At 42.7% G+C, this 12963-nt stretch overlaps 1 pseudogene; it reads right to left on the reverse strand.

Annotated features, from left to right (window-relative positions):
- Positions 1-292: 292 nt before the first annotated feature.
- LOC143828915 (TATA-box-binding protein pseudogene) lies at positions 293-889 on the reverse strand (annotated as a pseudogene).
- Between the last annotated feature and the right edge of the window lie 12074 nt (positions 890-12963).

Genomic DNA, 12963 nt, shown 5'->3' on the forward strand with positions numbered 1-12963 from the left:
TGTGAGTCATAATCATGCAGTTGGAGCCCAGATGTAATTTAAGATTCACAATCAAAGTTGCCAAGAGGTCATAAATTACATACCTTTGGGTGGAGTTGGGTTCAGTATTATTCATGTACCTGCAATGCAGATGTTAAACACCACCCATGTTTGCAACGTGATTTTACGCAATGTTCACATGAATTGTTGTTCCTCCCACCAAGTCTAAAAGTTGATAGTTAAGTATGCAAACAAATTCCAGAGGATTAACTATAATGTACCTGATGGTATACGTTGCTATGACCTAGGAAATTTAATTTGTCAGGAGCTCCTGTGTGCCATCACAACGGCCCACCATATTCTGCATCTTGAAATCCAAGTATTTAGCTGGGAATCCCAACTTCCGCACAACCCTGGCATACTTTCTTACAGCCAACCTTGACTGCTCTTCACTCTTCAGCATTTTGAGACAAAGGGAAATCGTTTTCAGGTCCAGTTTACAGCAAAAATTTGCGGTAGATACAATATTCTGAAGTTGTGGTACAATCCCCGAACTTTCAGAAGCAGGCATTGCTGGAGTTATTGGGGTCATGGGAGTCATTGTAGTGGGGTAGAGAGGCGTGGTTCCTGGCAAGGGAGCAGTAGTGAGCATCTGAGAATGGAAGAGCTGCAGTGTTTGAGCAGATGCTCCTTGCGTTGGCTGGGATGTAGACTGCTGTGCTGCCACTTGCTGCTGCTGCCTCAGCTGCTCTTTCAGGATAGATAAACTACTGGTGCTTTGAACAGACTGAGGGGTGAGCCCTGTGCCATGAGGTATCATGGGACTGAAAATAGGGATTCCAGGTGTCATTGCAATCTGAGGGGATGCTAAACCCTGGGCATAGGGTGACAAGCTGTTGTTTTGACCCATGGTAGAAGTCAAGATCTGATCAGGTAACAAGGATTTTCACAACTGGAGTCCAGAAACTTAGTTTTACACCATTAGCCATGAGGAAGTATCTTTGCCTAAAGTATCCTAATGAATAGCAATGCAATCAATTTTGACATATTTGGAAAGGCACCAGAACCCAAATGTCTATGTTAAGGATTTCAAATCAGGAAGTAAATCTTGAGTCATAATGCATACTTCAATGAAAGTACCAACTTTATATGCAATGACAATGAAAAAGCAAATTCCATGCTAGAGATTATGCTCTGGAAGTCCACTTTATTATCTGCCACACTCATTATAGTTGACTCACTTCCCTCTTCCCCTCCTGAAGCTCCCTGGAATACTACAGGGTCTGTTTGAGGTGAGGGAGGAGAGGACGTCTAGGGACAATCTTGTCTATGGCTGCTGAGAGGCAAGAATTCCAGTCTTCACCAGCACTGGCAACAAATCACCAGAAGGCATCAGGTGCCAAAGAGCATTCCAGAATCCAGTGGGATCCATAAGGTTCCAGGGGCGGTCTAAAATATACCCGTCAACCAAACAGGAGAAAGGTGGAATCTTGAGCCGAGCCCACAGGGCATAGTGGTCTGACCATGGGATGACAGACATCAGCTCCACATCTATCCCAGTGCTAAAGATCTAATCAAGGGTGTGGCCAGCCTGATGTGGAGGACCAGTAACAAACTGCAAGAGCACCAGTGTCACCATGGTTGACACCAGGTCTGAGCCTAAGCCTGAGGACAACACGTCCACATCTGGTGGGGCATTGGGCAGACAGTACACCAACCATATGATGAAGCCCTCGGCTGCATTCCACCCAATATGAACACACTCCACTCCAGAGATCACAGGCACTGGGATACCCCTGAAGGAAAAAGCCTCCTGGACAAGAATGGCCACGCCACCCACTCCTACTATGGAGCTGAGACTGGTGGAGGACCAAAAACCCGGGGGGGGGGGGGCTAGTTCTTTCAGGGTCACTGTTTAACCCTCCCACACCCAGGTCTCAGTCACACACACCAGGTCCATCCCAGACTCTGCAAAATAATAATAATTTAAAAGGAAGAATGTTAGTGTCCTGAAATGGCTTAGTCAAAACCTAGACCTCAATCCAATTGAGAATCTGTGGCAAGACTTGAACATTGCTGTATACTATGGACGGCCAAACTGTGGCTCTCCAGATGTCCATGGACTACAGTTCCCATCTGCTGGCAGGGGCTCATGGGAACTGTGGTTCATGGGCATCTGAAAAGCCACAGTTTGGCCACCCCTGTTGTATTCCAGTGCTATCCATCTAACTTGAAGGAGTTAGAGCAGTTTTGCCTTAGAAATGGGCAAAAATCTCAGTGGCTAGATGTGCTAAGCTGATAGAAGCATACCCCAAGAGACTTGCAGCTATAACTGTAACAAAAGGTGGCTCTACAAAGTATTGACTTTGTGGGATGAATACTTATGAGCAGTCATGATTTCTATTTATCTTGTCTTGAGTACTATTTGTGTCATAATTTAAAAGGTTCTGTACCTTCAAAGTGGTAAGCATATTGTGAGGATCAAATGGTGCTACCCCCCCCTTTAGTTCCAGGCTGTAATGCAACAAAACAGGACAAACACCAAGGGGTGACTACTTTTATAAGCCATTAAAGCCTTCTGAGCCCATAAACCACAATAGGAATTCTGTTATTGGCAGCCCACAATTAAGCATTAAACTTTGGAATGCTGCTGTTAGTGTTTCCAAGGCGGGAGAATTCCATCCCTACTGTTGCCTTGGAATTTTGTAAACAGTTTAATTGATCTGTGCCAGTCTGTCTCCCCTCAAGAACCACCACAAACCACACTAAAAAAAATCATTAAAATGTATGATAGCAGAACCTCCATGGGCAACAGTTCACAGACTATGAACTGCCCAAAATTCATGACGAACTTTCATTCATGAGTCAGTGAATGCCTATGTGTACAATTAAATGTATGTGTGTCCTTTTAGGCTGTACATGTGTTCACTGTAACATGTGGATTGGTTTTCTGGAACCAATACAGAGACCGAGAGGTCTCTTATTAATGGCTGAACATATACTTTGTCATTAAATGTTTGTGTATATACAGAAAGTGAGATATTGTGAAAAAATGTTGTAACTGGCTGTTATAAACTTCAAGGAGGGACTCCTGAATTAGAACTTCTCAGTTTGATACCATCTCCAGAGGAGTTAACGCAATCAGTCGTTGCAGGTCTCAACAAACAGCACAACTAAGGAAATTGCATAATCACTAATTACTGCAATTGTTAATAATCTCTGTATTTTCTTCCATTTGGGTTTTACCCAATTGCATTTCATCTTATACTTCCCACATTTCATAACCTTTCACCCTTGAGGTTTACAAGTTATTTGTTCAGAATTACACACATGGATGTGAATGGAAAAGGGCTGTACTACGCGAAAGCTTATTTCGGAGTAAAAACTTTAGCCTTTAAACTACCACAAGGTTCTTTTGTTATGTAAATGACACATAATGGTCTGCTGATTTTCTCAGTGGGTGTTAATTGTTAGAAATGATAATTTCCAAATGACTGAGGTAAGGTTTTATGGTGATTTGGGGAAATGGTCAAAGCATTTACAACATCTGACACTCTATTATGTAGGAGGAAAGTGCCATCAAGTCATAGCTGACTTATGATGACCTCTTAGAGTTTTCAGGGCAAGAGACATTCAGAGGTATATGTATCCAAATGCCACTTGGAGCCAACCCTGCTTAGCTTCTGATGAGATCTGATGAGACTGGGTTAGCTTTGCTATCCAAGTCAGCTTACTCCCTATTACACTAGTCTTTTATTCCACAGTTGCTTTTTTAGTGCCTTAAATAAAGGAAATTTTAGCTTTACTAACATTCAAGAATTCTTTCGACAGGCATGTAGATTAAAAATAGCTTTTTTCCCTAACTTGATTTCCAATGCATCAACATTCTAAACTACATGTATTGTCCAAAGCCGCATATAATTTTGGAAATTATGAAAACCATCTGTTTCCAGTCATCTATGCACATGTATGTCCATGTACACATTCTACCAGTGACCCACTGCATGCTTTTGACAAAAATCAGTCTTCAGCAGAAAATTGGGGTGGAGGGAAAGGCAAGCAATTTCAGAATAAAATAGACATAAATCATAATTTTTAGGTGTGGTTTCCTGTGTAAGGTGCTAGATACTGATTTGATTACTACACACAATGGATGATCAGAGAGGTCAGAGATTGTAGACTGTCATGGGGTACAGACAAATGTGTAACATAGTCAGATAAACCCAACTAATCAAGGAGAAAATTGGAAGCATAAGAACATTTTTAGATCATACATGTAGTCACTCATCAGTAAGCAGTAAGCAGTAAGCATCTTCATTGCCAGCAATCAATTCACCTAGGCCTTTCCTTTCTTCAACAATAACTAGAGGTCAAGGCTAAAGAGGAGAAATTTAAAACTGCAAGTCCAAGATTGGAGGCTTATCCACCCTAGATTTGCAACTACTGTGGATGGGAGAAGAGGCTGGCAGCACCTATTCCAGTGGCCACCATATTACTCCATGAGTAGGCTCTTATATCAGCATATACATAGCTGGGAACTCTTTTCCAATCCTCCAGAAGGGCTAGGCATCCTTTTTATTTTATTTCTTCAATAGCTGCAAAGCCTGTTCATAAGAACAGGCTTTGAATGGCCCCCATGGGCCGCCAGCACCACAACCACCTCCCTGGGTCCTGGCAAGCGCCATCGCAGCCTCTAAACAATCAAAGATGAGAGACTATTTTGTAGCAACAGGCTCCTTACTCTCGCAAATCCCTGCCTGCAATCAGTTTGCAGCTTTGGCAGATGTTCTGGATGATTCCTCTGGAAACTCTGCTTTGGATATTGCTAGAGGAGATGTTTACTTAAATGTGGAGAACTCAGACCCCCCTCCAGATGATGGGAGCATGAAGGGGGTTGATGATGCGCCAGCTGACTTGCTCTTACTGACTGCAAAAACAATAGATTATATCTGCAAAGTACTATCTTCATTGCATGAGAAAGTGGACAACCTAATTACTAGAGTCTCTGACTTATCTGGTAAGAGCTCCAAATTAAAAGAGACCACCCTACATAAAGAGCCTTCACCAGGTACAACTACTGCCCCACAACAAGGTGCTTCTGCTTTAAAAATCACCAATACTCCCTCACAGCTGCATGATAGAGGAAGTGAAGCTACCTACCACCTGGTTTTGCAGCCACACAAGGTCAGCTTAACTGTTTGTAGCTTTAAAGGTTACATTCCCTCTTGGAGACCCAAGCTACTTGTTAAAAGACATCTGCAAGAGGCCTTTTGGGTGATCAAGTGAAACATGCTGACCTAATTGCTACACGCTACACAATCCTAATCACACACAAAGGGTTTTACTATCATTCAGCAGCCCCAAAATAGCATTCCTGCTGCTTTGTAACAAACCTCTCCTAAATGCAAAGGGGGTCTTCCCAGCACGTGTTTTTAGTAATACAACCCTTTTGCCTTTATTTCCTAATGTTAAATCTTTGAGACGGCACAAGCGTATTGAGTCTTCTGAGAAGAGGAAAGAAAAAACCCCAACTGCCTTAACTGACCTGATCAGCTGGATAGACCTGCCTCCTGGTTTAAAGACCTCCTCGGATCTTTCATCAGATAACAACATCTTAGAGGGAAAATTGTTGGGCTCCTTTAAAGACTTATCTCCCATGGATCAGCAATTGATTACGGGCAGACCGGAGTACCCGAGAACCAGCTTACTGAAAAGCACAGCCAGCACAACTCCCTTATCTACTCGGTCAACCCACCCATCAAATATGGAAGCACCTAACCCTGCCTCCAACATGACTATTATTGCCCCTCTTAACAAGGATTCACCAACGGAAACAGCGCCTGAGAAAAATAAACATCTAGGACCACCAACCTCTTACAACTCGGGGGGAGGGAAACTCCCATAAAAGGGACAATATCGAGACAGCACACAGACACAATTGTCCAGGAAAGGGTAATGGCAGTGTTTTCTTTGACCCTAACAAATCTCTTGAGCAGCTAACTGAAACTGATTGACTCTTAAATGACCCCTTTCTCTCGGCAATCAAGATCCTCTCCTGGAATGTTGCTGGTTGGAAAAGTAAGGTGAATGATCCAGATTTCATATGTTTTATCAAAGGTTTTGATGTGGTTTTATTACAGGAGACATGGTCACAATATGAAATTAGCTTAGAGGGATATGAATCCCATTCAGTATTAGCTTACAAATCCAAGTCCAAGGGGCTCTACAGAGCAGGATTAACCCTCTTGTCCTCCCAACAGGCAAGCATAGAACTCACTGCTCTATCTGTAATCCCATTGCTGTAATCCCATTACTTCTTCCTAAAATTTTCCAACATAGCTTTAATAATAATTAATGCTTATTTCCCTCCTTGCCTGGACCAGCAAAACTTGCACTTCTACTGGAGCCGCTTCACGATATTTGTTGAGGAACATGAAGCAAAATTCCCCTTGATTGAAATACTGCTTGCAGGAGATTTCAATGCAAGGATAGGCAAAGATGGCACTTTCAAGGGCATTGGGCTTGGACCCAGATAAACCCCTACCCAATTGTCTTTCTGATACAAGGCATTCCAAAGACTCTCATATAAATAATACCGGAATCTCATTGGCCAAATTTTGCATACGTTTCGACAGATTGATACTAAATGGCTCGTTCCCCCAAGATTATCCTGGGGAATTCACATTTGCCCCTGGGAGAGATAGCAGTATGATTGACTATATATTGTTTCCCCCTGCTCTGAAAGAGCAATTAGAGGTATTTTGTATTCGAGACCGCGCTGATAGCGGTCACCTCCCACTGATATTGACCATCAAGATGACCTCTTCCCTAAGGTCATCTCCACCAATTATGGGCTCTGAAAATGTCCAAGGTACCCTATGTAGGATCCCGTGGTCACAAAGCACTGCTGAAAAGATCAAACATCTATTTACTGGATCCAGTAAGAATCCAGTAAGTAACTGGGTCCAGTAAGAATTGAGCTGAGGCTCTCACAATTTCTATTTTATAATGTTATTATTATGAACTTGTTATTATTGTTATAATATTATTACTGTTACTGTTACCTGTTACCATATGTTAATTTTATAGTTTCCTGTTTTCTGTAAACCGCCCTGAGCCCTCAGGGAGGGCGGTATATAAATAGATAGATAGATAGATAGATAGATAGATAGATAGATAGATAGATAGATAGATAGATAGATAGATAGATAGATAGATAGATGCTGCCAGTACTCTAACAGCATTTAACTCCATACCCAACATCAATGATAATCCTTGTGAGGTTATAAAAAATTACAATAATATAATCACTTGCATTCATCAGCTATTTAGCCCCCAATCAAACTCACAGAAAATAATAATAATAATAAGAGTTGGTTCTTATATGCCGTTTTTCTCTACCCAAAGGAGGCTCAAAGCGGCTTACAGTCGCCTTCCCTTTCCTCTCCCCACATCAGACACCCTGTGATGTGGGTCAGGCTGAGAGAGCCCTGATATCACTGCTCGGTTAGAACAGTTTTATCAGTGCTGTGGCGAGCCCAAGGTCACCCAGCTGGCTGCATGTGGGGGAGTGCAGAATCAAACCCAGCATGCCAGATTAGAAGTCCGCACTCCTAACCACTACAGCAAACCAAACCCTAAATCCCTTGTTTGATTATGAATGTTGTAAATTAAAATCTCAAATCTGTACCATTTATCATGATTATAGGGAATCCAGTGCTAAGCTTATGGCTGCAGAATATTTCCATTTGAAAAATCAATTATACCAACTAACAAAGAAAAAGCAAAGTGATTATATTAAAAAAACAATTGGAACAACTTGTGCAGGCTACAATTATCAACAATACAAGACAATTCTGGGTCCTAGTTTCAGGAGCTTTTCATGAGAAATCTTCATTAACTAACTTCATCCCCTCCCTTACTTGGTATGAATATTTCTTAAACCCATTCCACGAGGACAGAGTAAGCTCCTGTAACCTCCCCAAGATCAACCTGTCAGACATCCCATACTGGGCCCCAGTGATGCCTGATGAAGTCAGGGCTTGTATTGATCAACGAAAGCCTAGAAAAGCACCAGGACTTGGTGCGATCCCTCCTGAGCTGCTTAAAACGTTCCCACACTTGTGGACTACTCTTTTGGCTGCTGTCTTTACTGTAATTAACAAAACAGGCTTAATGCCTGACTCATGGACAAATGCAATCCTTGTTCCAGTATTTAAAAAGGGTGACCGCTCACCCCCAACCAATGATAGACCCATCAGCCTTCTCTCTAGTCTTGGGAAGCTATATGCCAAACTCCTATCAAATAAAGTTACCTTGTGGTTGACTAAGGAAAAAATTTTAGGCCCTGAGCAGGTTGGATTCTGTCAAGGGAAATTCTCCCTTGATCATTGCACCATCCTTGCCCACCTTGTCAACAAATATAGTAAGAAAGAGGGTCCAAAGCTCTTTGCAGCTTTTCTGGACCTTAAGGGGGCCTTTGATTCTATCCCTAGAGATCTTATCTGGGATAAGTTGTTAAAGATGGAGATAGATAAAAGCTTCCTATATCTTATAAGGAAATTCTATTCTTCTACCTGTTGCCAAGTCAAACTCACCCTCTTTGGGAGTCTTACTCCTAAAATACCAATCAACAAAGGGGTAAAAAAGTATGCATTTGGGCTCTCCTCCTATTTAACCTTTTTATGAATGACCTTGCTCCGTCACTATCCCCCAATTCTGACCATAGCCCAAAAATTGGTTCCCTTCACATCCCACTGCTTTTATATGCAGACTAGTAATCAAGCCCGCTGTATTCTGAATACAGCGAGCACTAGGCAAGTAAGCCCCCGGCAGCCGGGTGCAGGGCGGCTGGCGGGGGCTTGTCAGGCCGCTGGCAAAGGAGCAACTGCGAGCCGCGCTGCGAGCAGCTCGCAGTTGCTCCGGGGCGGAAATCGGAGGATCCCTCCGATGGTCTGTCCGGAGGAAGGGTCCAATCCGGACCCTTCCTCATCCCGGACACATCCCGCCCCTAAAGCCCTTACTCTTTTATTTAGTCTGCGGCGCCTGTGGCGGTGTTCAGATGATGCTGTAGTGCTGTCCCATTCACAAATTGGCTTAAAACGCTTACTGGTTCAATTCCTGGACTTCTGTGAATTAAACAAACATTAACAGCCATTCCATTAAGTACTTGCAGGTAATGCGCTTAGTGCATTGACTGGTGAAGGCCTGTTTGGGGAGCAACATTACATTTGGGGCTAGACATGTTCTGGGCTCTTCTAATGGCATTGTGGACGCTCTATCTTGCTTCCAGAAGCAGAGGTTTTGGCAGCTGGCACTGGCGACAAGCCAGTTCCCGGACTGGATTCCAGAGGAATTGTGGATGCTTGGCATGGACCCATCCTAGAGGCTGTTAACTATTCCCTAGCTCTGGCAACATGTCAGGCATATTCAGCAGCTATTCAGGGCTATGTGGACTTCATCGGGGCACTGTGGGGCTTAGGAGCTTGGCTTCCCACTGAGGAGTTGATTTTAAGATATCTTATCCATTTAAGATAAGAAAGCCAGTTTGGTGTACTGGTTAGGAGTGCGGACTTCTAATCTGGCATGCCGGGTTTGATTCTACACTCCCCCACATGCAACCAGCTGGGTGACCCTGGGCTCACCACAGCACTGATAAAACTGTTCTGACCGAGCAATGATATCAGGGCTCTCTCAGCCTCACCCACCCCACAGGGTGTCTGTTGTGGGGAGAGGAATGGGAAGGCGACTGTAAGCCACTTTGAGCCTCCTTCGGGTAGGGAAAAGCAGCATATAAGAACCAACTCTTCTTCTTCTTCTTAAGATCCCAGGGATTATCACCTAGAATCATGGACGTTCATGTGGCAGGCTTGTTCTTTTTGTGTAAGGCAATCGGGAGTGGGGATCCGACTTCATCTTTCCTGGTCCAGACATCCTATTTCTTTAACCATCCTGGTTAAAGATTATATATTAAATTATAGATGGGTCTATAATAGGTTGGGAGCTTGGTTATTATTATTAAAGTTGTGGCCTGTTTAAATCCAAAAGAAGTTGACTCCATGTCTTTGTGGCAAAAAGGTATTCCCCTGCAAGGCAATAATATTTAATAAAATATAGCAATTTTTCCTATCCACTGGCATGCTTATGCAAATCCTAACAAAAAAAAACACTGTCAAGTTGAGTGACAAAACAATTGGTATAGCTGGCAGGATTTGGGGACAATGCTCTGGTGGAAGGAAAAACCTACTGAACAAGAGGATGGCCAGAGTCACATCCCTGGTTGGTCCGGTACAAGTGCTTGGGAGCCAATGGCTTAAGTTTTGAACTAGTTAACCCCAGCAGTATCTTGGGAATCTGAGATGGCTGAACTTGGTGGTCCTACTCCTGTGGCTGTACTTAAGTGCATGCAGTTAATGGGAGTGGAAGAAAGGAGAGAGCAGAAGTCAGTTATGGGGCTCAGATGGGTCCTTCTTACTGCACTCCATAAAGTGTGGGAGCAATTAGAAGCCAGCAAACTGAGGAAACGGCTATTTTGAGAGAAGCAACAGAAAGTGCCCAGGGAAGGAGTTATCTAGCTGAGGAAAGAGCTATCACCATGGTTGTTTGCTTTGCTAAGTTAAAGCTTCCTAAGCAGGCAAAGAGAGGGAGCACATTCCTAACCCTCACAAAGTTGGGCAACCTACACCGGGAATGGGATCCTGAAGCTTTATGATGTCTGGAATTCAGATGATGAGGAATCTGAATGTACTGAAGGAAAAGATGAAGGGGATGATACTGCCTGGGTGGCTGAAGCAAGACCTTTAATCACCAACAAAACTAAAGTGCCACCTGGCAACCCACCTGCTGCTTAAGCAACAAGAGTGGTATGAGATTACACTCAGCAGGAGCTAGCTGAGATGGCAAACACAAACAGGCAGAAGCCGGGGAAAGATTGAGCCAGTAGTTGGTAAGTCTGTGGTATCAAGTAACCACTATTTGAGGTTACATTTGACGATGAGCTCGTCAAATTGGGGGTGTTAACTAGAGATACTCTGATTAATCAATATTCATGGATGCCTTACATGCAAGGAGAACAATCTCTATTTGTGTAGCGTGTGCAGAATATACAAGCTTAATATCCCACTGCAATGGATTGGGAAGAACATATGCCTTCATGGCATACTACTGAAGAAGCTGTTGAACAATCAAGATTCCAGCTATGCAAGCTGGAATTTATCAGCAGGGATTTGCAATACCTGACACTCCGCATCTTAAAGCTTGCATGAGAGCTCAATTACTGAAGAGAGCTCCTTAAGGCTTGTGGTCCTTTTTTAGCTTTATTGCAGTGGTTCTCAACCACCATAATGCCGTGACCCCAACTGCGGCAGTGGGAATGGGGGCAGCGCACACACAGGCACGTGGGCATGCAAGCGCAGGCGCACAGGAATCAGGAGGTGGCGTGGAGGTGGCCAGTGCCATGGCTCCACTGCCCACTGCCTGCCGCCTCTGGCTGCCACTGCCACTTGCCACTGCCCTCCGCCGCTGGCCACCACCACCTGCTACCACCACCAGCAACCACCGCAGTAGCCACCAACCTGGTGACCCCCCGAAAGGGGCCAGGCAACCCCAATTGGGGTCAGGACCCCAAGGTTGAGAACCACTGCTTTATTGGGTCCCACTCAAGGGACACTTATAGGAGAAATTGTAATGTTAAAAGGGCAACTGGGAGATGTTCAAAAGGAGAATATTTCCAGATCTCAGACATGCACAGCAAAGGAAAGGGGAAAACCTAAAGCATACAAAAAGCCCTTCAACAATAAAGTGACTTGGAAGCAAATGTTTGTGGAACTTCTTGAAATTGGGGTAACCAGGGGTGACATAGATGGCATTCCTACAGTAGAAATGTGTAAGTTGTGAAAACAAAAATTTGCACGTAAAGGAAAGTCCCCAAGGGAGGGAACTATTCTAACTGCTCCACCCTCCTTAGCGGGTAATAACATGGCTAGATGGAAAATACCCCACCCTATTGATTAGGAGTGTGGTGAGGATCCAGTGATAAGGCTAATAAAGGCAGCTATCCCTGGAGACCAATACCCTCATATACCTTTGACAATTTACAGACTAACATACAATATATACTGTCCCTCAAGGACACAGGGGCAGAGGTAACCCTGATATATGGCAACCCTAATAGACATAATTTTCAGGAAAGTCATACATGTTTGCAATTCCCATTTATATTGCATTCAATGAAATCCAACCCTTGCAGTCATTATTTCTGACCGATGTTGTTCACATACCCCCTCCATTAAATTATTTTATCCAGTTCAGTTGATATCTAGTTAAGATTGCCCTAACCTGTTCTTTTCAGTATGTTTGTCTGGATTTCCTTCTTCTTCTTTCCTTGTTTCTTTAGAGAAAGTTGACCGGAAACTCCTGAACCACATTGGTGCTCATATTGTCATTGCAGAACTGATTGAACTAGACGTTTACCACTTGTGCTGTACCCCAATGATCTAGAAGAGAAAGAAGGAGAGATGACTAGCTAGATTTGATTCATATTAATTGTTATTCATTATTATAGCTTACCTAGTTTGTAGGATAGCACATTATTAAGAGTATAGACAGTGATTTACAATACCCTCATGTGGAATACCAAGTTGTTTTTATATATATATATATATATATATATATATATATATATATATATATATATATATATATATATATATATATATATATATATATATATATATATATATATATATATATATATATATATATATATATATATATATATATATATATATATATATATATATATATATATATATATATATATATATATATATATATTAATCTTCTATTTTTGTTATTGTTGCTGTAATACATGCATGGATGATTAAGAGGACCTAGAGAAAGTGTGTGTTATTAGAAGATTCACTTTAACATTCACACTTTCTTCTTGCAGTTTATTGCTTATTTTGTTACAACTCCCAGATCTCA

The sequence above is a fragment of the Paroedura picta genome, chromosome 2 (genome assembly GCF_049243985.1).
Source record: "Paroedura picta isolate Pp20150507F chromosome 2, Ppicta_v3.0, whole genome shotgun sequence".
Classification (NCBI taxonomy): Eukaryota; Metazoa; Chordata; class Lepidosauria; order Squamata; family Gekkonidae; genus Paroedura; species Paroedura picta.